This window comes from Micromesistius poutassou (genome assembly GCF_964030765.1).
Source record: "Micromesistius poutassou genome assembly, chromosome: 5".
NCBI classification, from domain to species: Eukaryota; Metazoa; Chordata; class Actinopteri; order Gadiformes; family Gadidae; genus Micromesistius; species Micromesistius poutassou.
Window position 1 is genome coordinate 2,999,644 of NC_140275.1, and position 13,662 is coordinate 3,013,305.

Genomic DNA, 13,662 nt, shown 5'->3' on the forward strand with positions numbered 1-13,662 from the left:
CTGAATCAACTGGAAGTGAAGCCGAACTACCCTGTACTTGGACTCATTACCATAAGCTAATGAGTTTACCTGACATGAATCCAGCCCTGAACCAATTGGAAGAGGAGATGTCTCTGGATAAGCTGTGGATAATCTGTTTGCCGATGTGCTCTGTGAGTGTTTATCTGGGCTTAATGTTAAATTAGTCTGCTGCTGTTGTTGCGCTGAGGAGCAGTGATTGAAGTCTGGTGATGGAGCCAGCTGCCTCTGAATAAAACATCACGTGCACACACACACACACCTATTATTATTTACAACCTTTTTTTTATGAGCACCGTGGCAACGGTGTTGCCGTGGCGTTGCCGTGGCGTTGCGAATGCGGCGGTGTTGCCGGGCGTTTCATCCAGGAGCTTTCATGGGTTCTAATCTAATTGTTACGCTTTACGTTACAAAAGGGATGATCAGAAAACAGAGAGAGAGAGAGAGAGAGAGAGAGGAAGAGAGAGAGAGAGAGAGAGAGCGAGCGAGAGAGAGAGAGAGAGAGAGAGAGAGCATGAAAGAGGAACAGGGGGAGGGAGAGAGATTGGAAGAAAGATTGGGAGAGAGAGAGAGAGAGACAGGGAGAGAGGGAGAAAGATAGGGATAGAGAGAGAGAGAGAGAGAGAGAGAGAGAGAGAGAGAGAGAGAGGCAGAGAGTGTTCATACTCCTGAGGGGAGGCCAGTGCAGAGAGACAGATGCCGGCTAACGCGATCCACGTTATAAGTGGTTGACTTGACACACAGCGGGGCCGGCAGGTGTACACACACCACAGCGGCTCCCCGGTGCGGAGACAGATCCGATCAGCAGAGGAGGAGGAGCACCGAGCCTCCAGCCACAACACACGTCTCCGTCTGGCCCGAGACACCCGCAGCTGAAGCACTTATCTGGACGCCATCAGCACAACAACATCCGTGGAAACAACAGCCGACGGCGGCGCACCTGAGCAGATAAGCTGATGGATACAAACGATAGGGCCGATGCGGCCGGCGGCCATCTTAACCTCCTTCACCGGCGCTCCGAAGGAATCCGTCGTCTACTACCGTTAGGTTCCCCGACGACACGCAGCCGGGGTGAACACATCCGTTTCAGTGGGATTCACATAATGTTCTTTCTAAATATATATGTACAGTAAGCGGATGACACACGGTGAACAATCGGGAAATGATTAAGGCAGAGACGTGGAGGGGGAGTGGAACGATGTGTGTGAGTGTGTGTGCCTCCTGTGTGAGTCACTGCGTTTGCAGGCATGTGTCTGTGCGAATGTCTCTGTGTGCATGCATGTGTGTGTGTGTGTGTGTGTGTGTGTGTGTGTGTGTGTGTGTGTGTGTGTGTGTGTGTGTGTGTGTGTGTGTGTGCATCCGTGTGTGTGTGTGTGTGTGTGTGTGTGTGCATATGTTGTGTAAACACCAGCCCACAGTACTGTGGGGAGACGTACGGTAATCCCTTCAAACAGTCGCCTGTTAGCATCGCATGACTCAGGCCGCTAAGTATAGCAAGGAGGACGCTGAAATATTCATAGGATGGAGATGGGGGGGGGGAGAGGGGGGGGCGGGGTCCTCAAGTCCGTCCGTCCCCTGAAGACATTTGGCCGGGCGGGTGGGGTGGTCCGTGGAGTCTCTTCGTGTCATCGGTAAGTCTGGCGATGGGTGAGAAGGAGATCTGCCTTCGTCTCCCTCGTTTAGGAGAATCAACGAGCTCAGGTGCTGTTCCACCTGTGAGAGCCATAAGGACTCAACGCTTCAATAACACCGCTCCATACCGTTGCCAGCTCCCGGGCTTTAACACCACCTCATTAAACACCTCCACCTTCCACTGATTTGGGGGGGGGGGAGCAGCTGGTGCCGCCCCAGGACCAGCTTGGAGGGCTGCTCTCTGGGCGACGTTTACCCAGCGGCCATCTTGGCTCTCATCCACCAGCGGCCATCTTGGCTCTCATCCACCTAGCAGCCCTCGACTCTATACGGGCCTCAAATGGTTCTCAAACGGGGGTACGCGTACCCCTAGGGGTACTTTGGAGTACTGCAGGGGCTACTCTGAAAACTTTTTCACAGAGAATCCGTGAAAAGGAAAGTGCATCCAGAAACACCTAAATATCATCAGTTTCAGGAGAAATATATTTTGATGGGATTCAGCTCTACATGCTCTGACCCTCCCCTGGCGTTGTGCTTCTTTTGTCGGGAGAAATGAGCCTTAAGCACAGGCCCGTGTTTCTTACCAAATTGTGATGTGCACCCTTTTAAAGTTCATACTTACCCTGCCAAATAGAACGCACACACATCATTTAGGTTCATTTTATTTATTAACCTTACCTAACCTTACCTCGTATATTTCCTACCACAATTCTCCACAGAAGAAAAGTATTCCAGGAGAGCTTGTCTGGTTAGAATATAAGCGATGGCTGCAGTATGAAACAAAGTGAGTTAAAGCCAGTGTAGGCAGAGAGGAGAGAGGGGCCAGAGGGAGAGAGCTTTAAAAGTGTCCAACAAAAAACTGGAAGAATCTGGTCAGGTGAACGAGTGCATGGGCAGAGTCCGCCCAGATAGGGAGACTGACAGGTGAGCCATCCAATCAGTTCATCCAGGCAGATTTAAGTGTTTGGAAGGGCCTGTGACATTTTTGTAAAAGCATTTGGCTTATTGATTTCTGTCGGGTTGTTAAGAGAATTTCAACAATTATGAGAACAGATGCTGCCACAATAAACTGCCTACACCCAAATATTTTAGGTATTTTAGGTATTTTTGGTCTAAAGTTGACAGTTGACATGGTTACAAACCCAGGTTATTTTGTGACTGGCATAAGGCAAACTAAGACAATCTGCCCGTGACTTCAGCAGCAGCTTGTCTGAGTACGCTCAGAGCATCTGCCAAATATCGCTGAGATGTGTGTTATGGGGCACCAGACAAAAAAAGTAGCTAATGTCTGAAGCCGGTGTCTTAAAATAACCCCCTGTTCCGAGAGATATGATGGCTCAGTACTTTGTGCATGCGTTAGTACGAGTGTGTGTGTGTGTGTGTCTGTGTGCATATGTGTGTGTGTGTGTGTGCATATGTGTGTGTGTGTGTGTGTGTGTGGGTATAACAAAGTTCTACTGTTACGGGTTCGGGTTTAACTGAATTCTCCATGCATTATTGAGCCCAACTCTTCCTCCGCCTCGCCCCTGCCCTACCACCTGCCCCCACCCGCCCCCCCCCCTCGCTAGCCCAGGCTTAGGCGGAGACGGATAATAGGTGTGTATTACTTTTGGGAAGGCGGGAAAAATTGTTTTATGGATCATTTGTCTGCTTTATTATCCTCAGACGTCGTTTGTCATCCAGAGCAGCTGGCCTTTCAGACACCACTGAATCACACAGTCCCCTAACAAAGTGACAGGCCGGCTCCAACGTGGTATCTCCCCCTGATCTATGTTGCTGTGCTGTTGTGTGTGTATTGCTGTGTATCTGTGTGTGTGCGCGTGTGTGTGTGTCTGTATTTCTGTGTATGTCTGTGTTTGTGTGTGCATGCATTTCTGTGTGTGTGTGTGTGTGTGTGTGTGTGTGTGTGTGTCTGTGCATTTATGTGTGTGTGTGTGTGTGTGTGTGTGTGTGTGTGTGTGTGTGTGCGTGTGTGTGGCGCCTTAGTGTTATACAGTCCTGATTAAGCAGGCTAGAGGAGCCTTCTTTGATAAACTGTATCATCTGAATGGTAGCCTCACTGCAGATGGGAACAATATATCATCGCAAGTAAATCCGCCTGCCAACCCTTGTGCTAGCGGCTAACTCAGACCCAGAAGAACCTCTTCACTCCCTCACTTTCTCTATGGCCTTCCTTCCAAACCAATCTTTTAAAGGGGGAATGTCACGTTCAGCTCTTTCCTAATGAAAGAGTCCTGCTTCGTATGCGCACGGTGAACAAAACTCTGTCTGCAACACTAACTCGGTTGGACTTTTCCACCGTTACTTTGTGAAAACAGTTCATGGTGCAGTGCCGGCGAAGTCTCTCCCGACATGCGAACGAAGCAGAACCCTTGTGTTGGGAAACAGCAGAGCTTGACGGTTCCCCATTGATATTCTCCCACCCAGTGGAGACGTTGCAGCTCTGCTTAAAGTGACGAGACAATTAGTGGGACCAGGTGTCCCTCTTTATGTGAGGCAGCATTTCTCCCCTTGTCCTGCATATTCAGACCATGTCTCGCATTTGATTGGGTCTAGTCATCAAAAGTAGCTAATGTCTGAAGCCGGTGTCTTAAAATAACCCCCCTCACCAAGAGATATGATGGCTCAGTACATTGTGCATGTGTTGGAATGTGTGTGTGTATGTGTGTGTACATATTGAGACCATGCCCCCCATTTGAGTGGCTCTAGTTATCAGAAGTAGAACGGCTGCGGTACAGACTCTCTTCTAAAAGCTGGTTTTCATCCAATGACTGAGGCAGGCAGGGCTGTCGTCATGGCGATGAGTTGGGTATCCAGGTTATCAAGTTGTCAAGTGCAGGTCATCCTGTCAGCCATCGCCGCCTGCTACGCTGAGCCCAACAGGTTACATCGTGAGTCACAGCAATGTCACATGCTATGCAGATTCAGGTGGAATAAGTTGGAAACGTCCAAAGAGGAGGAGGAGGAAAGGAAACGCAGATCCATTGAAGACTGGGTGTTAGGCTGTGCGTAGAAAAGGATCCAATCGCAGACCGACAGACGGTTTGGTTTCAAAGGAGTTCTCAGAGTTTATTCTCGACCAGGCATGGGTTACAAACTGGCACGATTCGACAGGGACTGACGGATCAACTCACAAAGTAATCAACACAAACGGCAACAGGTGTGGTCACAAAAGGCAGCAATTAAACAAAGACAGAGAAGCAGGGTGGAGTCAAAAGCACATGGCAATCAAAAAGAAACAGAAGAGCACATGACAACACAAACTGACCTACAAAGTGTAAACAAAAGCACATAACTAGAACTCAAATATCAGGAACACTGGGAAATGAAAGCACCGGCTCAAAGTGGTGCAAGGGCATGCTACACATTTTGGTTTTCCATTTCCCACAGAGGGAAATACGACGTGAAGAGACACAGCACGATGTTGTACGAATGTTTCTTAAGTTAGAAAGACGTACCAACAATTGAGACTGTCTCTCAGCATGGCAACGGGTCACACACAAACACAGTCTAAGTTTGTGTCGCACACAAACATATACTATGTTTGCGTCGCACACAAACACAGTCTAAGTTTGTGTCGCACACAAACATAGTCTTTGTCCCACGTTGGGTTTGTCGGGACCCTGAGGACGATAAGAGTTTCAACACCCTTCACTGTTTTATTGAAAGTTTCGGTCAAATGAAGAAAAATGATGAGAGAGGCTCGTGTTATTAACTACAACCTGGGGGCGATATTTACGACTTTCAACCGATCCATAATTCTTTGATTAATGCCAGCCTCACTGCACTTTCTGGTCGGATCAAAACAGTTCAAACACATACAGTCATTTCCCATGGGTGAGATGAATTATTAAAGGGCATAAAAGGAGAAGAATGGATAGTTGAGACGGTGAACAATCAAACTGCCAACAACATTCTGGAACATTCCTCTGTGTTCGCCAAGGCCCGCTGCACCGGCTCTGCAAATGACATTACTCCACTGTCTGCCAATACGCTTCTTGCCTATGAAAGCACTATGCGATAATTGCTTTTATATTTGACATTTAAAGGCCCGGGCCCGGTTACAGTCAGAGTATGGACGTTTTAATAAAGAAGATGTGATTAAGTGTATAAAACGTTAGCGGAGAAGGTGCAGCAGGCTAACCGCCGAGGGTCTGTCTATTGAAATGACACCGGATCCCTGGAGGTACGGTACGGATCGGTGTCAGCCGAGGAGGGTCGACGGTGGGACGGAACCCTCTCTCTGGGCCAGGTCCCGGGTGATGAGCACAACCTGATACAGGATGGGGAAAAGCTTAACCAGCGCCGGGGGGTTGGTGGTGTGCCTGATATCAGCCCGCCGCGCACCGCAGGGTCGTCAACCCCGCCATCTGTCAAAGGAGACAAAGCATATTTCTGTCTCGCTCAGGTCGTCGACGCCGCGGTTCACCACAGCTCCCTCCCCGTGTATCATCTGCATAAAGACGACATCAGCAAAGTTCAGAGACGGAGAGGAGAGCACGCCTCGTCTGGCGTTCAGCTCCATTCCTGACCCGACACTCATTTCTGGTCTGTCTGCCCTCCCCCAGAGTAGGGAAAGAAAGACTCATGAAATTCTAAGGCAGTCCATTAGCAGGAGAGACAGCGGTGGCCTCACATTGTCCCCCAAGGAACCATTTGGATCTATCCGTTGTCCTCGCCGGAACGTGGAGATACTAATCTGCCACTTTGCCCCTGGCGGCCGTTCACTCAGAGCAAGTTTGGTTTAACCAGCCACGTAATGAGAACAGGGGCTTAAAGAAATAATACAGATTGGCAGGATTCCCCCACCCCCTCCTGTGAAACACAGAGCGATGACGGAGTGAAGCGGACAGGGAGGTGTCAGCCAGTCCCAAAGACGTGAACGTGTGTGGGTGATGGAGGAGGTGTAGAGGAGGTGTAGAGGAGTGGTGTTAGTCAGTGGCCCGCAGAACTAGTGCAGCTGATTTTAGGGCAGAGGCTCAAGTCTGATACAAGCTGTACGATTCTGACAAGCTATGGAAGTAGTTTGATAGTTTTACATTGAAGGGACATTCTGTGATTGAGTAAATTCAATTATTAATGTGACAAATGTGACATAGTCCTTTTTCCCTTTTACATCTAACGCAATCCCTTTTGCATAAAATAAATAATGAGTACAACTTTTTCTCGCCAGGCTTGAATAATGCAATGGGGTCTAATGTGCACATTTCAAAACGCCTTTGTGCTAACACTACACACTGTATATCTTTTCAATCATATACTTTCTTTGAAACATGTTTTATATTTATTTCTATTAATTTGTTATATATATTCATATGTATTCATTATATATTTTGCAGACTATTTTCAAAGGGTGCCTCATCAACAAAGTCGATGACAATTACTTTTGTAACGACTCAAATCTGCTGCGTCGATACCGGATGATTTGATTATCTTCAGATGAGTCATCATCCAAACAAGACCATAATACGGTCCTCAGCACAAACCAGCGCCCATCTTGAGGTCTGTACCAACTGTCTCCTGCCAGCCCTCTGAAACACTGGAACCCGCCTCCTCCGCTCTCTCCGCACCCCTCTTGATGAGCTCTGCCCTGGGGGCTTCAGACAAACACAACTTGCACTATGGTACGGATGAACCACCCGGTACCGGAGCACCGACTTATCCAATTAATTCAATACCTAAAATGCAAACGGTAACAGCCAAACAGCCAAATTGGATTGCCCATTTGTTGCAGTTCGTGTCCCAGGCTTTGATAATCTTAACTGCTGACATCAGAACTGTGCATATAAGCGAGCACAAAGCTTTAATGTCGGCTTCTTTTATTCCCTGTAGATATTTTAAATCAGGGCCCCATAATGTTATCAGGTCTGTGGATTCATGTTTCCAATTGAATGATGGAAGGGGTCCTCGGGGAGAACTCGGAGAGGAACATGCTCGGCCCACTGAGGCAGCAGCAGCCCAGCTCAGGTCTATCTGCTGCATGGATCTCATTAGACACAAGACTGCTCATTACTCGCGATGCCTTCCGGACAGCACTGGCACCACACTGAACTTTTCACAGCCCTTTTTTGAGCCTGTAAAGTCATTCTTTGGTCACATAATTCGTACGACTCCGGCCTGGAGAAATGAACCGCTTTAACTGTTTCATGGTCGTGGTTCACTAGTGGTCACTCGGAGCTGAGGAGTCGCCTTGTTCACTTGGAGATGTGAATGATTTGTCCTTTGAATCCACAGGGATTTTACCAAAACTTTCAAGCCAAAATTGGGTATTTAATCAAATAACTATTCATATGTCAGAAATCATATCAAGCATATCAGGTGATTGTAATACTTTATGCTATGATCCAGTATTGATGATGCGATCCTGTCATGTCAGTGTGCATAAACACCATTGGTGCCATCATGGTACCAACCTAGAATGTATAAATGGAGCCAAGCCAAACCACTCATCATGGAGTCTCCCATGGACCCCTCATCATGGAGTCTCCCATGGACCCCTCATCATGGAGTCTCCCATGGACCCCTCATCATGGAGTCTCCCTCCTCCATCCAAAGGTGAGATGGGTCAGCTGTCTTCCCCAGCATTCCGGATTCATCCTCTGTTACCCTGGAGACTACCGCAGCTGTCCACTGTGAGGGTCATGATGAACGTTGACAGACATCCCATAATGCAACTCATGATGGAGTTTGGAAAGACCTTAATGTGGTCTCATCAGAGTACAAACACCAGAAGACTGGTTCACAGGGTGGAGGGGGTAGCCTACCTCACTAATAAAATACTCATCAATCACTCTTAATCAATTACTAATCAATACATAAATTGCTCACATCATTCACTCTTAATTATCTGGCTTTGTTCTATTCCATCCTTGAGCAGATAGGGTATTAAAACACTAACGTGTGAGTAAACAGTTATTTAAATAAATGTGTGCTTATTTGAGAACTTAACCGAATACCGCCCGGTAATTCACAGCAGCCGTGTTTTCACACGAATGATGATGATGATGCATCCGGAGCCTTCCGCCCCTCGGCTCTCCTCCGTTAGTCCAAGATGAGCTAATCTACGGATGACAGCGAGCATCTCCAGAGAGTATCCATCTCACTGACATCTTCGTCTGCCAAGTGTTCTCCTGCTGTTGGTGCTGGCACACATGGGTTCCTTGTAAAGTTTCCTTTGGCCCAACATCTTCACCTCCACAACCACCATCTCCACCTCCACCTACACCACCTTCACCACCTCCAGTTCCGCCACCTCTGTTGAATAACAGATTATGTTATTCACCTCTGTTGAATAACATTCAAGGACTTCTGAGTTTGTCTGCAGCAGCGACCTGAGACCAGAGACCTCTACTGCAGGTCAAGGTGCTGCAGCCTGCATCCTCTCAGCCTGGCTTCGAACCAGCTTCAAGGTCAAACCCCACATCTGCAATCCATGAGACACACTTCCCCCATACCTAAATAAATGCTATGATTTTATATATATATATATATATATACATATATACAAGAGCTCGTATAATATTGGCAGAGCAATTAGGATTTAATCATGTTAATATTTCTTGGCGTGGAAAATGTGTCAATCACCGTGGCATTTCACTTCCCTGCCAGCGTCCTGTCCTTGTTCCTTTCCTGACCTCATACATAAGGCATGAAGGGCGACCTCCCCGAGCTTTCACCCTGGAGTTTACTCCTGAGCTACGGAGACGATTACATCAAACATGCATGATGACCAGAGACACTCATGTGACACTATGGCTGGCTCAGGAGGTAGAGCGGACTGGCTGGTAACTGGAAGGTATAGCTAGTTTGATCCCTGGCTCCTCCTAGCCGAGTGTCGAGGTGTCCCTGAGCGAGGCACCTCACCCTAACTGCTCTCAACACTGTCACCTAGCGTGGTTGACACTGCGGGGTGTGAATGTTTGCATGAATGGGTGAATGTTAGGTAGTATTGTAAAGCGCTTTGAGTGGCCACTGGTTAGAAAAGCGCTGCATAAATGGAGTCCATTTACCATTTAAGAGTGTGGACTTTCATTCAGGGCCAGGGCAAACAACACATACACAAATATCTAGGGTGTGATGTGGCTAAGGGGGTTCAAATCCTAGCCAGAGAGGTACTGGGTTCCATTCCCACTGTCTGCAGCATACCCACCTACCGACCTACTGTTGGGCAAGGTGCCCTCACCCAGAGTAAATACTCCTTAATAACATGATCTGAATTCACCGTCACTCCCTTGGATAAAAGCTTTTTATTTCCATCTTTCACTTTATTTCGCAGGAAACGGGGGGCTTTATGTACTTTATGTCTTGGTTAAGCCGGGAAAAGGCTCCTGTCCCACGGTGAGTGATGTGAGGCAGCTTACAGACACATGCCAAGGAGGCCTGAAGGACAGCAGATGGTCCAGAACCTCTCCCCCCATCTGCTGCTTCACCTGACATCTCCCCCGCAGTAAGGGTCTGCTGCTGGGGGCCGGGCGAGGCACCTGGCTATACTTAGGCTCCTGTACTAAATATACCGTCATTAACATCTGACACACACACTATAGTGTCACTTATGATAACGGGCTGGGGATGAGAGTCACCGTGATTGTTTTGTTTCTCATGGTCACTGACGCGTGCTTATTGGATAGATTGTGCGCAGTCAACAGAAAGATTACCGCAATGCCAATTATTACACACACAGGACCACACACAAATGTATGTGTGTGTGTATTTATTGATAACAATAATCAACAGTTTCTGAATAAGGGCATGTTGCTCATGCTACACAGCTGCAGGGGCCAACATCACTGACATGAGGGATTCTCCTGTGTCCACATCCCATCATAAGAACTTAATAATGACCAAATCTAGAGAGCCATTCGGATTTCCACCATTACGTCTCCAATGGCCCTCAGACCGACCAATGCTGCCTCTCTAATGACGCTAAAGCAACTGACATTTACTGTATGGCTAAACCTGACATTTGTAGATTACAGCCCTAGAGCTCAGTGGCCCCGCAGCTCAGCGGCCAGTAACGGCCGGCAGTAAAGAGACACATACCGAGTACTAAGAACGCTGGAATGACACAGATGGAGAAAGATGGGGGGGGGGGGGGGAGGGAAGTGGGGGGAGGAGAGAGAGACAGAGAGAAGAGAGAGAGATGGAGAGAGAGAGAGGGGGGGAGTGGGGTAGGAGAGACAGAGGACAAAGAGAAAGGAAGAGAGAAAGACAAGATAAACTAGAGGAGAGAGATACAACTCAGAGAGAGAGACAGCGAGACAAAGAGAGCGAGAGAGAGACAGGAGGGAGAGAGAGAGATAGGAGACCTCCTGTAGCTACCGGCCAGCCTCGGCTCATCGTGACTTGAGAAAGGCGGATTTCATTTGACTGGCAGCAGATTAGCTGTAGAATAAACCCAACCCCTGTCTTATCGCCGCCTGCTGCCAAACCAGGGCGCCAACACACACACCTGCCACAATCATTCAGTCCCTATAGGCACCGGTAATTTAGTGTCCCTGGAATGGCTCCCGGAGTCCCATCGATCTGGAAGTCTGTCTGGTCCTCGTCTTCTGCATCGTGTTTATCTGCTCTCCTCAACACATCGGATTTCCTGGGCAAGAACTGAAACCGTTTCTGTTTCCGAACTAAGACACACGCACATTACTCAACGTGCCGGAGGATCAAACTACTCCTCTCGGGGTGTAGGGGTGCATTTCTATGTCTAACACGCAGGGTTTCCCCCAGAGTCATTACAGAAGATTCACGTCCGGCTTTCGTACTTTAAAGACGAGATGGGTCAGGAATTATTCATCACAGCCTCCATGTGCAGATTTGGACCGAAGTCATTCTACATTCCATCAATACTAAATCTCTCCAAATTGGAAGGGTAAAAAGTACATCCAGCACTCAATATTCCAATAACATCTCTGCCTTACTTATCCCAGACGGAGTCAACCCAGGAGAGGCGATGATGGAAGGGGAGGGATCGCTGGGTATATTAAACGGAAAGATAAATCCCAACGCCGGGCCCCTAATGCCCCTGGCTCTGTCAACACTCTCCGGCCAACCGTCTGGCCCTCAGAACCATCCCATCCATCTGGGCTGGTCGGGCCCCCAGAACCACCCTATCCATCTGGGCTGGTCGGGCCCCCAGAACCACCCCATCCACCTTGGCTGGGGCCCACTCATACGCTGCCCAGACACGGAGCACAGATGATCTGATAGGACCATGGTTCTGTGCTGGCTGGGATGGGGGGGCGGTGGCGGTTCTCTGAGACCGGACTAATAGACGGACGGGCATTGAGGAACACAGAGGATCCATCAGAGGAGAACCCTCTCTCTTTTTTCTTTATGATTATTGAGTTTAGGTTTAATGGGGATCGATTACTAGAGATGGATCTAGCATCACTGACTTTGAAGCATTTCCCTGGATTTGGGGTGAACCATTTTATTGGGAAGTGTAGTGTAGAAGAAGAAAATCCTCCAAAGCTAGTCATTGGTGTAACAATTCCAAGAAGTTGTTTTATTGTTCCAGTTTCACAATTTGTGAAAGGACTTTTATTTAAATGTTTTACCAAAAGCTGGCCTTACAACCCACCATCTCCTGGGGCGGTGACAATAAAGGACGCAGGCCAACGACCAAGCAGAGAAAAGGGCATTCATTCTGTTTGGTGAGATAGTGCTTTGTCCTGCGCCATGGCCTGGGAAGCCCTGTTGTTTCACTCTGCCTGACATCTCCCTCCCCACCGCACAAACAAACGTACCGCCTCCAAGAAGCCCCCCCTCGTTCTCAGCACGTACAACCCTCTAAACTTTTACGAAACTACCGCCACACTGTCCAGAATGGGGACCATCGTCGTGTGGCCGCCTCCCAACTCAGTCCCGCCGGTACGAGGCAACCTTGGCAGGAACGTCCGAAGACAGAATGTAATCTGGTTAGAGCCCCATCAGCAGAGAGCCTCTGTTTCCTTGGGTTTTGGGAACATTTCTAATTCAATTCCCTCGTGCTGAAGGTGACGGTGGCGGCGCCATGGAGATGCCGTTTGAGTGTGTGTGTGTGTGTGACGCTGCGAGGGCTCTGGATTTACGGGTTTGACTTTAGGAGTAAAGTTGGCGATCTCCGCCTGCTGTGGGAAGGTCGTCCTAACCCCAGAAGCCACAAGGTTGGTGGAAGGATGGAATCCGTCTGGCTGCTATCTGCACTAATGCTAACGTGCTAACATTTACATTTAGGGCATTTATCAGACGTTTTTATCCAAAGCCACCTACAATAAGTACATTTGTCAGAAGAAAGAGTAACAATATATCTTTGTCGGTACAGTAAGGATGTTCATAGAACCAAGTGCCAAGCACTAACAATCGCAAGGTTAACCCATTCCCTGTATACAACTAAGATAGCCAGGATAAGACGCTACACAAGGCTAAGTACTATCAAAGATCTTAACGTTGGCACTCATAAACCTAGAAAGACTCAAGACAATGATAGTAAAAGTGCTGGCCAAGCAATCACACTACTGTTGTGATGGCTTGAAAAACCTGACTATCACTAAAATTTTACGAAATTTCAATTATGGCCCCGATTCTCAACTAGATTTAGCACATTCAAAGAACCTGTTATGACTATAACCTCAAGGAACCATAAGGCAACGTTAATCTTACTGTATAAATTCAGCTTCCCTATAAACTCACATGCTGCATCTGGGAGTGCAGGCTCTCATCATTTATCTCCCTTCTGGGACGTGAAATATACGAGAACTCATTCACTTCAGCCTGTTTGGGGAGCTTCTCAGCAGCCTCTCTGAGTTACCCTGCAGCGCCTTTCAGAGGAGGACAACGTAATGGAGGAACATTCGTTTGAGGAGGGATGGACTGTCCCTCACAGAGAGGAACTTCCAATCAGCACACCGTCCATGGGTTTGGAACTTGTGATTAATACAGGAACCGCAGTAGCTCCAAACACTGTTAGTTCAGACCAAGAGAGAGGGAGGGGGGAGGGGGGGACAGAGAGAGAGAGAGAGAGAGAGAGAGAGAGAG